The following is a 16,190-nucleotide window of genomic DNA, read 5'->3' as shown; positions in this document are numbered from 1 at the left end:
TTTGGAGTCCTTGCATGTGATAATCGGAAATGAAAAATCAAGTAACTTGCTATGACTGAGCTCAAATATGTGTTTCTTATAGTTAACAAATCCATCAACTAAACTTTTCCAACTTCAACTTCTAATTTTAGAAACAAAACTAGGAAAAGTCACATTTATCGTGATATACGGTACAATTTGGGGTACTGTTTTCAGTTTTGAGTATTAGGTTGTGGAAAATTTGAAGTGGCTCCTCAAGTTAACTACCAAGTCTGAGCTCAAACATTTGTTTTGTATTGTACACAAGTCTTTGAACAAAATTTTTCCAACTTTGACTTCATATTTCAGACAAGAAACTATTGCACTTTATATACCATAACTTGTGCTATACAGTACAGTGTATGGGGGTACTGCATTTTATTTTGAAGTACTATTTTAACTTTGGAGTCCTTGCATGTGATAATCGGAAATGAAAAATCAAGTAACCTGCTATGACTGAGCTCAAATATGTGTTTCTTATAGTTAACAAATCCATCAACTAAACTTTTCCAATTTCAACTTCATTTTAGAGACAAAACTAGGAAAAGTCACATTTATCGTGATATACGGTACAATTTGGGGTACTGTTTTCAGTTTTGAGTACTAGGTCGTGGAAAATTTGAAGTGCCTCCTCAAGTTAACTGCCAAGTCTGAGCTCAAACATTTGTTTTGTATTGTACACAAGTCTTTGAACAAAATTTTTCCAACTTTGACTTCATATTTCAGACAAGAAACTATTGCACTATATATACCGTAACTTGTGCTATACAGTACAGTGTATGGGGGTACTGCATTTTATTTTGAAGTACTATTTTAAATTTGGAGTCTTTGCATGTGATAATCGGATATGAAAAATCAAGTAACTTGCTATGACTGAGCTCAAATATGTGTTTCTTATAGTTAACAAATCCATCAACTAAACTTTTCCAACTTCAACTTCATTTTAGAGACAAAACTAGGAAAAGTCACATTTATCGTGATATACGGTACAATTTGGGGTACTGTTTTCAGTTTTGAGTACTAGGTTGTGGAAAATTTGAAGTGCCTCCTCAAGTTAACTGCCAAGTCTGAGCTCAGACATTTGTTTTGTATTGTACAAAAGTCTTTGAACAAAATTTTTCCAACTTTGACTTCATATTTCAGACAAGAAACTATTGCACTTTATATACCGTAACTTGTGCTATACAGTACAGTGTATGGGGGTACTGCATTTTATTTTGAAGTACTATTTTAAATATGGAGTCCTTGCATGTGATAATCGGAAATGAAAAATCAAGTAACTTGCTATGACTGAGCTCAAATATGTGTTTCTTATAGTTAACAAATCCATCAACTAAACTTTTCCAACTTCAACTTCATTTTAGAGACAAAACTAGGAAAGGTCACATTTATCGTGATATACGGTACAATTTGGGGTACTGTTTTCAGTTTTGAGTACTAGGTTGTGGAAAATTTGAAGTGCCTCCTCAAGTTAACTGCCAAGTCTGAGCTCAAACATTTGTTTTGTATTGTACACAAGTCTTTGAACAAAATTTTTCCAACTTTGACTTCATATTTCAGACAAGAAACTATTGCACTTTATATACCGTAACTTGTGCTATACAGTACAGTGTATGGGGGTACTGCATTTTATTTTGAAGTACTATTTTAAATTTGGAGTCCTTGCATGTGATAATCGGAAATGAAAAATCAAGTAACTTGCTATGACTGAGCTCAAATATGTGTTTCTTATAGTTAACAAATCCATCAACTAAACTTTTCCAACTTCAACTTCTAATTTTAGAGACAAACCTAGGAAAAGTTAACTGCTAAGTCTGAGTACAAACATTTGTTTTGTATTGTACACAAGTCTTTGAACAAAATTTTTCCAACTTTGACTTCATATTTCATACAAGAAACTATTGCACTATATATATACCGTAACTTGTGCTATACAGTACAGTGTATGGGGGTACTGCATTTTATTTTGAAGTACTATTTTAAATTTGGAGTCTTTGCATGTGATAATCGGATATGAAAAATCAAGTAACTTGCTATGCCTGAGCTCAAATATGTGTTTCTTATAGTTAACAAATCCATCAACTAAACTTTTCCAACTTCAACTTCATTTTAGAGACAAAACTAGGAAAAGTCACATTTATCGTGATATACGGTACAATTTGGGGTACTGTTTTCAGTTTTGAGTACTAGGTTGTGGAAAATTTGAAGTGCCTCCTCAAGTTAACTGCCAAGTCTGAGCTCAAACATTTGTTTTGTATTGTACACAAGTCTTTGAACAAAATTTTTCCAACTTTGACTTCATATTTCAGACAAGAAACTATTGCACTATATATACCGTAACTTGTGCTATACAGTACAGTGTATGGGGGTACTGCATTTTATTTTGAAGTACTATTTTAAATTTGGAGTCCTTGCATGTGATAATCGGATATGAAAAATCAAGTAACTTGCTATGACTGAGCTCAAATATGTGTTTCTTATAGTTAACAAATCCATCAACTAAACTTTTCCAACTTCAACTTCTAATTTTAGAGACAAACCTAGGAAAAGTTAACTGCTAAGTCTGAGTACAAACATTTGTTTTGTATTGTACACAAGTCTTTGAACAAAATTTTTCCAACTTTGACTTCATATTTCATACAAGAAACTATTGCACTATATATATACCGTAACTTGTGCTATACAGTACAGTGTATGGGGGTACTGCATTTTATTTTGAAGTACTATTTTACATTTGGAGTCTAGCATGTGATAATCGGAAATGAAAAATCAAGTAACCTGCTATGACTGAGCTCAAATATGTGTTTCTTATAGTTAACAAATCCATCAACTAAACTTTTCCAACTTCAACTTCATTTTAGAGACAAAACTAGGAAAAGTCACATTTATCGTGATATACGGTACAATTTGGGGTACTGTTTTCAGTTTTGAGTACTAGGTTGTGGAAAATTTGAAGTGCCTCCTCAAGTTAACTGCCAAGTCTGAGCTCAAACATTTGTTTTGTATTGTACACAAGTCTTTGAACAAAATTTTTCCAACTTTGACTTCATATTTCAGACAAGAAACTATTGCACTTTATATACCGTAACTTGTGCTATACAGTACAGTGTATGGGGGTACTGCATTTTATTTTGAAGTACTATTTTAAATTTGGAGTCCTTGCATGTGATAATCGGAAATGAAAAATCAAGTAACTTGCTATGACTGAGCTCAAATATGTGTTTCTTATAGTTAACAAATCCATCAACTAAACTTTTCCAACTTCAACTTCATTTTAGAGACAAAACTAGGAAAAGTCACATTTATCGTGATATACGGTACAATTTGGGGTACTGTTTTCAGTTTTGAGTACTAGGTTGTGGAAAATTTGAAGTGCCTCCTCAAGTTAACTGCCAAGTCTGAGCTCAAACATTTGTTTTGTATTGTACACAAGTCTTTGAACAAAATTTTTCCAACTTTGACTTCATATTTCAGACAAGAAACTATTGCACTTTATATACCGTAACTTGTGCTATACAGTACAGTGTATGGGGGTACTGCATTTTATTTTGAAGTACTATTTTAAATTTGGAGTCCTTGCATGTGATAATCGGAAATGAAAAATCAAGTAACTTGCTATGACTGAGCTCAAATATGTGTTTCTTATAGTTAACAAATCCATCAACTAAACTTTTCCAACTTCAACTTCTAATTTTAGAGACAAAACTAGGAAAAGTTAACTGCTAAGTCTGAGTTCAAACATTTGTTTTGTATTGTACACAAGTCTTTGAACAAAATTTTTTCAACTTTGACTTCATATTTCATACAAGAAACTATTGCACTATATATATACCGTAACTTGTGCTATACAGTACAGTGTAAGGGGGTACTGCATTTTATTTTGAAGTACTATTTTAAATTTGGAGTCTAGCATGTGATAATCGGAAATGAAAAATCAAGTAACTTGCTATGACTGAGCTCAAATATGTGTTTCTTATAGTTAACAAATCCATCAACTTAATTATCCAACTTCAACTTCTAAGTTTAGAGACAAAACTAGGAAAAGTCACATTTATCGTGATATACGGTACAATTTGGGGTACTGTTTTCAGTTTTGAGTACTAGGTTGTGGAAAATTTGAAGTGGCTCCTCAAGTTAACTGCCAAGTCTGAGCTCAAACATTTGTTTTGTATTGTACACAAGTCTTTGAACAAAATTTTTCCAACTTTGACTTCATATTTCAGACAAGAAACTATTGCACTATATATACCGTAACTTGTGCTATACAGTACAGTGTATGGGGGTACTGCATTTTATTTTGAAGTACTATTTTAAATTTGGAGTCCTTGCATGTGACAATCGGATATGAAAAATCAAGTAACTTGCTATGACTGAGCTCAAATATGTGTTTCTTATAGTTAACAAATCCATCAACTAAACTTTTCCAACTTCAACTTCTAATTTTAGAGACAAAACTAGGAAAAGTTAACTGCTAAGTCTGAGTTCAAACATTTGTTTTGTATTGTACACAAGTCTTTGAACAAAATTTTTCCAACTTTGACTTCATATTTCATACAAGAAACTATTGCACTATATATACCGTAACTTGTGCTATACAGTACAGTGTATGGGGGTACTGCATTTTATTTTGAAGTACTATTTTAAATATGGAGTCCTTGCATGTGATAATCGGAAATGAAAAATCAAGTAACCTGCTATGACTGAGCTCAAATATGTGTTTCTTATAGTTAACAAATCCATCAACTTAATTATCCAACTTCAACTTCTAATTTTAGAGACAAAACTAGGAAAAGTCACATTTATCGTGATATACGGTACAATTTGGGGTACTGTTTTCAGTTTTGAGTAGTAGGTTGTGGAAAATTTGAAGTGCCTCCTCAAGTTAACTGCCAAGTCTGAGCTCAAACATTTGTTTTGTATTGTACACAAGTCTTTGAACAAAATTTTTTCAACTTTGACTTCATATTTCAGACAAGAAACTATTGCACTTTATATACCTTAACTTGTGCTATACAGTACAGTGTATGGGGGTACTGAATTTTATTTTGAAGTACTATTTTAACTTTGGGGTCCTTGCATGTGATAATCGGAAAGGAAAAATCAAGTTACTTGCTATGAATGAGCTCGAATATGTGTTCCTTATACTTAACAAATCCATAAACTAAACATTTCCAACTTTAACCTCTAATTTTAGAGACAAAACTAGGACAACTCACACTTATCTTGATATCCGGTCCAATTTGGGGTAGTTTTCAGTTTTGAGTACTAGGTTGTGGAAAATTTGAAGTGCCTCCTCAAAGTAACTGCTAAGTCTGAGCTCAAACATGTGTTTTGTATTGAAAACAAGCCTTTGAACAAGAATTTTCCAACCTTTATTGCTTTATTTAGACAGGAAACTAGTGCACCTTATATGTACAGTAACTCTTGCTATACAGTACAGTGTGTGGGGTACTGCATTTTGTTTTGGAGTACTGTTTTAACTTTGGAGTCCTTGTATGTGATAATCTGATATGCAAAATCAAGTAACTTGCTATGAATGAACTCAAATATGTGTTCCTTATAGTTAACAAATCCATAAACCAAACATTTCTAACTTTAACCTATAATTTTTGAGACAAAACTAGCACAACTCACACTTATCTTGATATACGGTAAAATTTGGGGTACTGTTTTCAGTTTGGAGTAATAGGTTGTGGAAATTTGAAGTGCCTCCTCAAAGTAACTGCTAAGTCTGAGCTCAAACATGTGCTCTGTATTATATAACCTTTGCTATACACTACAGGGTATGAGTGTACTGCATTTTATTTTGGAGTACTGTTTTAACTTAGGAGTCCATGTGATGTGTGGATAGCAACACCTACAGGATGAAGCTTGCTTAAATGGTATAACACACATATATGGTCATAGAGGCTCCCATACTATGTCTAGTCTGCTTAGTACATAATTAAATACAGTTTGCTTAGTCTGGGAAGTTGTTACAGACATGCTTGGCACATTCACCAGCTAAAACTTATCAAACAAATGTGTTAATCCTGCAATTTTTGCTTCTGCTAAAAGCTAAGCTGGTTGACTATAGACCTAGAGCTACTACAATCCTTATTTCTTGGAAATTAAAACAAAATGAAATGTTTATGGTCCATAAACTTAATTTCAACACTTCATCCCTGCAATACATGTTCACCTGTTACAACATAGCCACACTGTAAGCATAGGCTATACACATGCATATGATGACCGAACACATTGTTATTTTTTGCACTGTGTGAATATAAACTGTAGGAAAAGGCCTGAAGTAGCTGATGGTCACTGAGTGTGTTGTGAGTATGGCCAAGGTCATACTAATGCAGAGGTGTTATTGAATTAAACTTTATTACCTTGGAGGTCAGTGATCAGCTGAAAGAGGGCAAATATTCTACAGGGATATGTTCTCTAACTGTGTGCTACATATGGCATGGAGAGAAACCTGCTTGTGTTCGAAGACATGCACCCCCTGAATGCACTCAAATGAACTGTTTTAGACTTTTTGTCACATGACAGCATCGATCTTCACTAATGCAATTATTACTGCTCACTTAAGACAATTAGGGTGCACACAAATCATTCCTACGCCCATTTATGATATATGTGCAACTATAGTTCAAAGAGTATAATTCAAAGATAGCATGGAATTAGCCACGCATTCAGCTCACTGATATAGACCACCTCATCCCATGTTTTTCCAAGTATCGACCTATGTTTGATTACCCTCAGTAACTGTAACACATTCATATACAGAATAATGAGCAATTTTGGTACTGTATGACTATATATATGTTCGGTTTTTGTGGATGTGGCCCGTAGCCAGCTGCTCGTAGTTTGGGAATTTAAAGAAGACCTTGATCCTCAGAAATCTTTTATGATTTATCTCTGCAATGTAAATCAATGTAGGCGGTTGCATCAAGTGGCACGTACCATCCAGCATAGTACATTTTGAACAAATTATTTGAGAGATGATTTTCTGCAGCTAATAGTTCTTTTATGGAGCACCATAAATGATTGACACAGGAATTATTGATGACATTACACCTGCCCTAAAATCGTTGATCTTAGTCATATTATCATATCAATGATATTTTTCAAGTACAAGATTTCAAAAGCCTTTGAGTTGCTCCTATTTGGAAACCACAAAGTGTAGGTCTATTGCTTATTGAATGTTTCAATGCATACTCCTTACACCCCTCCTCCCCTGTCTCCAAAGAGGGCTCACAATTTGCATGTATTGGGACCACCCTTTGCAAGTGCTTATAAGCACTTGCAAAGGGTGGTTTGTACACATTATCAGTATTATTCAGTTTATGAACAAATAGAAGTACTAACTTGAAGTTAAACAGCCTTATTTGTTACCAATTTAATTCCATTCAAGTTCAATTAGAAAATGTAAGCTAAGGCCAATCAAACTAAACAGCAAATGGTACCATTATAACTTGTTTATAATTACTGTAGAATGTTACCAGATTGATGTAAAGATATCATAACCACTAGAAATTACTCAAATATTGTTTTTTCACATGAAAAATTGCGTTCACTTGTGCATAATTTGAGCAAATTTTATTCCGAGACCCTTTTTACGATGTAACAACCTAGTATTATGCTTAATGCGACGGCTATGGATTAGAGGCATGTTTTATAAGCATTTCTGCCGATATTAAATTATTTTTGAGAGCCTTAATTGCGGCAAACATCGAAAGGTTAAAAAAAATAGAGATATAAGAGAGAGGTGATGGGCAGGGAAGCATGGCCCTTTGCAAATTGTGAGAAAAAGAAACATCGAATTACAAATTAGTGCATCAAATACTGCACTACGGAGCATTTGATGCCTAAACGTAACCTACACTCAGCTAGTCAACATAGGAATCATAGTCTATATATCCAGCACATTCGTTAATTCGCGAAATAGGTATTGTTACTATACTTACTGTGCCGAGAAATATGAAGTCACTAACCACGAGGAAAGCAAAATCGGCAACCCTGGCAGCCTAATTTGATGAAGATACAAGTGATACCCCATTTCATGTTATATCAACCCTCAAAATATACCCAGTACTACTCACGCGTTGCAAATACCAACTACCTTCCCTCAACATTGTCTCTTTCCGAAATTCCATTGATCAGTGTTTTCCAATATGGGATACGATAACTTCGTATGTACTTTGATGCACCCTTCAACTCAGCGTTATCATTGTGTCCATAAGGTGAAAAATAACGTTACTTATTAGTCATTAATAAGTGATCATTAATGATGAAAAATATTTCCGTAAGTTTTGTGTAACTAGTAATCAGTGTTTTCATCAGGAAGTATCTCTGAATCTTATCAAAATCATGGCTTATTTGTTAAAAAATTCTGGTATTTTTGCTCAATTGGCCCTCCAAAGTGTTGTGACTGTGTAGTAAAAACAAAACTGTTCTTGAAAATTTATAACCATTTGCGCTTCCCTGTATCTGTAACTTTTCACTACTGTACGTGTGCAAAAATTGTATTTGCCAAATCTCAGGACATCATCTTGATTCCAACTAATTTTTTTCATTTAAAACTAAATTTTATGGCACCCAGCAAAAAAAGGAATTAAAAAAAACCTCAAAGTTTCTCGTTTTCGTGGGACTCCATTTCACTGACAAATGGAAAGTTTTACAGAAAGTCGCTGCTTCTTCTCAGTGTAGCACTACTACTAAAGTAATAGTAAGCTGTTGTCAGTGACACTGTCAGGCAGGAAGTTTGGCATGGCGACCAAGCAAGCCATGGTGTCAGAAGTTGCCCCTGTTTGCCAATACACACCTAAGGCTACAGATTTGTGGAATTGAAGCAACTCTCAGATTCCCTGAATAGTGTGAACCTTTATCCAGGAGGTATGAATAATTAAATTTCATTCCGAGCTTAGGCCAAGGTTTATGGGCTAGGCTAGCTTTAGGCATCACTAGTGTTTGTGTCACTATAGGCACATGTACATATATCATACAGCTTCATTTGAGTTCTACCCTAGTATTACACCAGGCTTTGAATGAGCTAGGTATCACCCGGAAGGAGGCTTTATCTCATGTGATTTTTCTAGACCAGAATTTCATAAGGAATATCTTGGGTAAAAAGCCCAAATCCTGAGCGCACCCCCCTGAAAAGGGGGATCTTTCGAGGGGGCCGGGGGGGGCATTTTTTAAGGAAAAAATACCATGAGTTACATTTACACACAATAAGATAAAACAAAATCTTATTAACCTCAAAATTTAAACCTTCTTTGACACTCCTACTCTTTATGCTATATAGCAAGTTCCTTTTTCCTTTTCAAAAGAAGGAAGAGTTGTAGTCGTTGCCTGTGAGGGCATGAATGCCAATTAGTGATGTCTTCTGTGCTGGTGTTAGATCAATGTCGCTCATTCTGAAGACCTTGCGATATGTGCCTACATGTGTTGTTATCTAATACAACTTTTGCATCCTCAGAGCTTGAGGAACATGTGGCATTGCTACATATCATAAAGGGTAAAAGTTTGAGTATTTGTAACCTATTTAAACTAACGTTTTTGAACACAAGTCAATGTAAAAATTGCAAACATTTCTGTGGGTCATCACAAGTTGGTACATAACTTAACCTACAGGGGCCCTATATGGACCAAAGTGGTGTTAAAATGTGTGCAAGAAGTGGGGAAAAAGTCATGAAAGAATCTAGTTCATATCTCAAACAGTTCAAAATTTGTGGGCAAAAATTTCATAATGCTCCCCCAGTGCAGTAAGGGTTAAATAGGGATACTTTAGAGAACCTGTAATACCCCCCACCACCAGTGTTACCACATCCAATATATAAGGCTTAATTAACCAACTGGGTTTAAATCTTGAGGATAATAGTTTCTCTTATCTTATTTTTGTGTAAATTTAACTTATGGTATTTTTTCCTTAAAACAATAGACCCCCCAGAAAAAAACCTTTTCGGGGGGGGGGTGGGTTGCATTCAGGTTTTGGGCTTTTAACCCAAGATATTCTTATTCGTTATGAAATTAGGGTCTAGAAAAACCACATTTTATCCTATTTTGTGTGTAAATGAAACCTCTGGCATTTTTCATTAAAAAAATCGACCCCTCCTAGGAAACCCCCTTTTGGGGCGTGCATTCACGATTTGGGCTTTTTACCCAAGCTATTCTTATTCCTTATGAAATTCTGGTCTAGAAAAACCGCATGAGATAAATCCTCCTTCCAGGTGGTCTAGCTCATTCATAGCCTGGTCTATATTGGAATATGTTAAGTGTTTTGACTTATTCAGATATCTGATTCCTTCCTTTTATTCCGTCGTTGTTAGAGTTATTTTCAGTATGATTAGTTACAAAGGATAGCCTAAAGTCCAGCTCTATGTAGCCTCGGCCCAGGCCTAGAAAGTATTAGCCAAGGTGTAGCAAGGCTCGCATGCTATAGGCTATAAACAGTGACTCTGATAAGAGAATGTTCTTTTTCTTTCTCTTTGCCCTGTAATTAGTAATTACTGCTGATATAATTCCTTAGACTAGCCTCATGCTCAATGAACTAATCAGTAGCTGTTTTTTCTTTTCCTCTCAGCTTTCATCAAGTTGAAAAAATTACAAAGGTCTCTCTTTTCAATTGATCTTGGTTTGCTTGGCTTGTAGCAAGGGTCCAAAGCCACAGACATCAGCTAACATCACGCCCAGCAAAAACTCAACCAGCGAATGACCTATGCTGCAATGGAGGTTGGACTGGGACAAGGACTGCCTGACATCTACAGCATTTTGAACATGCTACCACTGGTTACAAGCAAACCCTATAGAAAATATTAAATATTTATGAGGCAAATAGGAAATACTATTCTTTTAAGGGTCACTGAAGCTTTTCCAAGGATTTTCTCACAAATGGAAAACATTGATACTACCAGACTATTCTTGTGAGACTGAGCTGTCAACAAGATTGTCCTGTTATTTTTACAACAAGATTGCTGAACTTTGTGCATCAGTAAATATTCAGAGCCAGCATTCATCGTTAATATGTTCTGTTACACCATCTTCTGGCACTCTACTTGACTCTTAACCTCAGGTTTCTGAGGACTTTGTTGTAATAGAAAATTTATTTTGAATTTACCATCCAAGTCATGTTTACTTGATCCATTGCCAACATGGTAAGATAAGGATTGCTGAACTGTGCTGCATTCTTCAATTACACATATTATTTATCATTCTATGGCAATAAGAACTGTCCCAGACTCTTTCAAAGTTGCCCATTTGATTCCTGCTACTGTGTTAAAGAAAAATTACTAAGAAAGAAACTGCTAACGTAATGATTGTCCTATTTCCAACATGGGATTTGTATCTAAAATTTAAGAAAAGGTTGTTTTATCACACTTAATGGACTACCTCATTCAGGAAGATCTACTCAAACCATATCAATCTGCTTATAAGTCTGGCCATAGCACTGAGATGGCCCTTAATGCAGTCCACAACTTTCTTACATTGGAGCTTGATAAAAACCGATAGGTTCTTTTGGTTCTATTGGATCTTTCATCAGCATTTGATACTGTTGAATCATCATATTTTATTGAGTAAGCCTCATTCAAGTACAGGATAACAGGATCTGCCTTGTGATGGTTCCAGTCTTATCTCTCTGATCGTCATCAACATGTGCAACTTGGAAATGTTATTTCCGCATCTCATAAATTTGATTGTGGTGTACCACAAGGCTCAGTACTTGGACCAGTACTTTTTTCCTTGAATCTTGCTGAACTAAGTGATATTATACGTGAGTTTCATCATTCTGCTGACCATACCCAGGTGTTTCTTGCCTTTCATAACATTTGACAACTTACAAAATGATTTCAGCATAATGGAAAGATGCATCAGAGACCTTCATAGCTGGTTTACTTCTAATTATCTTAAATTGAATTGTGATAGAACTGAGTTTTATTGTATTTCATTCAAAATTTTCTGTCGTTAGACAAAACTACCCTCTACTTTCTGTGGGTAATGAGTCTGTACTTGTATCTTCTACAGTAAGGTGCCTTTTTCGATGCGCATCCATCTTTCAATTTAAGCATGTTGAAAATGTCTGTTGATCCGCTAATTGGAAATTATGAAACATTGGTCCAATGAGGAAGTACATTGATCAGAGATCATGTGAAGTTCTTGTACATTTGTTACTTCAAACTAGATTACTTAAAGTTATGCTGTTTCGGCCCCAAATATGCTAGATATACAAATATGGTCACTTTTGGTCAAAAGTATTAAGCTTTGAGGAAATATTCCTCACTGCTTCATTCAGTCATCTTGTGCGTTCCATAAAAATGTCTAAGAACAATTTCGAGAGTAGAGACCCCCTGGATAGTAGTTTTTGAAAACTTCTAGCAATTATAGCTTGCTATAATTCGGGGCCTATACTAACTACCATTAAATTCTCTTTTATTTGGAATCCTGAGTTCCAAATTCAGAAACTTCAAATACTGCAGCACAAATAGTCAAATGAGCAAAGAAAAGATGTCATACCACCCCACTTATAAAGGATCTGCACTGGCTTCCTATTGATTTTTGAGTAAAGTTCAAAATACTCCTACTCACATTTCATGCTCATAAAGAAGAAAAGGTAAAAAAACTATTGTAAAAGAGGCAAACCTAGAAGTGGAAGGGGTAACTTTTGAGTCGGGGGCATTTTAAGGAATCCATGGGAATAAGGCAGATTTAATAAGTAGGGAACTTGTAAAAGGGGTGGGGAGGGAGGAATTTGTCATATTGTGTAAAATTTGTTTTTTTAAATGGTATACAAATGTTAATTGTTACTTTCAAATGGGATGTCTATTGTGCCAGTACTAAAAATTGTACAATATATGTGTTTGTATTGTTTGTCCAGAATAGATCATACCAGTTCAATGGACAAACAGACCGAACAATACCAAGACAAAGGTTGTGTCTTGGTATTGTCCAGTCCTTGTACTGTCCTGGTATCATCTAGTCCTGTTATAGTCTAGTCCTTGTCCTAGTATTTTCTTATCCTGGTATTGTCTTGTCCTGGTATTGTTTAGTCTTTGTCCTGGTATTGTCCAGTCCTTATCTTGTCCTGGTGTTGTCTATTCCTTGTCCTGATATTGTCTAGTCCTTGTCCTGGTATTGTTCAGTACTTGTCTTTTAATGGTTCGTCCTTTTTTATCTTAGTTGCTGTAAATATTAGTTGCCTCTGTACTGATTTTCTCATGACATTGTTTGCTGTTAATACAAAAGCTTCCCCCTGTCCCTGCATGTACAAAGCTACTGTAAACCTAACACGGCTTGTAAATACACCATCTAGTTGCCGTGGAGACCACCTCCCTACCAGTAGTGTAGATTTTTTCTTTTCATTGAATTTGTTGTTGTCAATGTACCTTCTACCTTTCTATTTTTTCTCATTATATTGTTTGCTGTAAATGCAAACGCTTCCCCCTGTCCCTGCATGTACAAAGCTAAAACTAACACGGCTTGTAAATACACCAGTCTTGTTGCCGTGGAGATCACCTCCCTACCAGTAGTTTAGATTTTTTTTTCCTTCTTCTTAAATTACAACTTCCAGTGATATGTATTCCTTTTCTGTCTCTTTGTCCTATGTAGGTTTACCTACCCTCGTTACTGAATAGTTGATTGATAGGTAAACTCATATAGGACAACAGTGAGGAGGGAGAAGACAGGAAGGGAATATACTTTACTGAGATGTGTAGCCACTGTCAGCCATCATAACTTTGTAAATAGTTTGTAAATGAGTTAAGCTTTATAAACCTAGTTAAATTTGTTTTAACTAACCAACCGCTACCTCACTGCCTCTTAGCTTTCTAAACGTAGTCTAACAGCACATTAAAGTATGCATACAGGCACTTTACCTGTTTATATGCTGTCATGTGCTGTAATACTTCCAATCACATTACATCCCAGTTATAATTTTTTGTTAGTTTTGTCTTTTGTGTAATTAACTTTTAATTAGGGGTCAATTTTTGTTATGTTATGTGTCAATTGTGGGGGAAAGGGTGTTCTTTGATTGTAGATCATATATTGCCAATTTTCGTTATGCATTGGGATATTTATGTGTATTTCTGTTAATTCTCAGGGTCTGTTCTCAGGGTTTCTGTGTTTTTGTTTACTAATTATTTCAATAATGATGCAATAAATGCAATTCTAATATGAATTTAAATTTGTTCAGATTAATGAATTTGTACAGATTAATGAATTTGTACGGATTAAAGAATTTGAATTTGTACAGATTAATGAATTTGTTCAGATTAATGAATTTGAATTTGTACAGATTAATGAATTTGAATTTGTACAGATTAATGAATTTGTACGGATTAAAGAATTTGAATTTGTACAGATTAATGAATTTGTACAGATTAATGAATTTGAATTTGTACAGGTTAATGAATTGTAAATCATTAAAATAAATAGAAAAAGAAAGCAAAAAGTTCTTTAGTCTTATGTTGAAGTCACTTTGTCCTGCACACTAATTTCTCTGTACTCCTTATGTAGTTTATTGTTTTTTATTGTGCAGAATTAGTATAAGTAAGCAATGGTTTAAGGTTTTGAGTTCAAATTTCAGAGAAACTATTGAAACATTTGCCACTATTGCATGAAGCTAGATTTTAAATATATCTTTAAGACGTAAATGTAATTAGTACTGAGAGAGAAAAAATAGGCAAGTCAGAGATCATTTTGTGAAAACTTTTTATACTTTGATGCACCCTTAAAAATGTCCAACTTTTACCTCATTTTTCAGACAAGAAACTAGAAAACCTTACATAAGTTGTGTTATACAGTACAGTGTGGGGGTACTTATTTTTATTTTGGAGCATTGATTTAACTTTGGAGTTCGTTACTATTTGAAGTTGCAACTCCAGTTAATTTCTATTTCTGAGCTCAAATATGTGCTTTTTAGAGAAAACAAATCTTTGAACTAATATTTTTCCAACTTTTACCTAATTTTTCAGACAAAAAACTAGCAAACCTTACATAAGTTGTGGTATACAGTACAATGTGGGGGTACTGATTTTTATTGTGAAGTACTGTTTTAACTTTGGAGTCATTGTTTGTTACTATTTGAAGTTTCAACTCAAGTTTATTTCTATGTCCGGGCTCAAATATGTTCTTTTTAAAGAAAACAAATCTTTGAATTAACAATTTCCAACTTTTACCTCATTTTTCAGACAAGAAACTAGCAAACCTTACATAGTTATTGGTATACAGTACCATGTGGGGGTACTGATTTTTATTGTGGAGTACTGATATAACTTTGGAGTCCTTGTTCGTTACTATTTGAAGTTGCAACTCAAGTTTATTTCTATGTCTGAGCTCAAATATGTGCACATTTTACATAATTCTTGGTGTAAAGTATAATGTGGGAGTACTAAATTTATTTTGATTTACTGATTTAACTTTGGTGTCTTTGTTCAATTGTGAATATTTCATTGATATTAAACAAGGATAGTAAAGTACCAATGAACGTCTCCATAGTCATATAGCTTGAAAACGTTTAAAAGTATGTTATTCCGTACAGGCCCATGAGGTTCTAACTTTAATGTAAATTGTTCAAGAGCCAGTCAAATGTTGCTTTGTTCAATTCCAAAGAAAACCATATCCTTCCCCTTATGACTCTTAGAATAATTGAAATATGTTAGAATTAGAAGTAATGAAGTTGCATATCTAATTAACACACGTAATGCGTACTATATTTGAATGGAAGTAGATTGCACCTTATGTAGCACATTAAAGTGTTCACAACATTGACTAAAGTTACATGGGCTGGAATCAGAATGCTAAAAGATTCTCTTACAAATAATTAGAAGGGTTCGTGGTATTCAAGTTAACAACATTTTATTGTAATGTAGTTGCTGCCATAAACTCGAAGAAAAGGTATAGGGTTCATGTTGTATATGTCTTTAAGTGTGCAGACAAAAGGTTAACATTGCTTTCATTAATACTGTATGGAGCTCATTCCTGAATTTTTCTATCTAGCGCTTACAACAAACTGACAGTAAATGCTTAGTACCGAACAACTGTACAATAGCACAATACAATGGCATCTGGATGGGGAGGGAGGGAGAGAGAGGCAAAGTTATCACAAACTTTTTGGTCTTTAGATATATTTTACAATTTTACATGTTACAATGTAGGATTCATTTTAGCAAAGGTGACTTATCATTTGG

General features: G+C 34.5%; 1 long non-coding RNA gene across 1 annotated transcript; it reads right to left on the bottom strand.

Moving 5' to 3' along the window:
• Positions 1-1,414: 1,414 nt before the first annotated feature.
• On the bottom strand, positions 1,415-3,728 carry LOC139971686 (uncharacterized). Its single transcript, XR_011794444.1, has 3 exons — positions 2,870-3,728; positions 2,122-2,540; positions 1,415-1,791 (listed from the first exon to the last, which is right to left on the bottom strand). It is a non-coding gene; the product is annotated as an uncharacterized lncRNA (long non-coding RNA).
• Between the last annotated feature and the right edge of the window lie 12,462 nt (positions 3,729-16,190).

This window comes from Apostichopus japonicus, chromosome 8, assembly GCF_037975245.1.
Source record: "Apostichopus japonicus isolate 1M-3 chromosome 8, ASM3797524v1, whole genome shotgun sequence".
Taxonomy (NCBI): Eukaryota; Metazoa; Echinodermata; class Holothuroidea; order Aspidochirotida; family Stichopodidae; genus Apostichopus; species Apostichopus japonicus.
The sequence above is the reverse complement of the archived record's forward strand: the minus strand, read 5'-3'. Positions and strand labels throughout refer to the sequence as shown.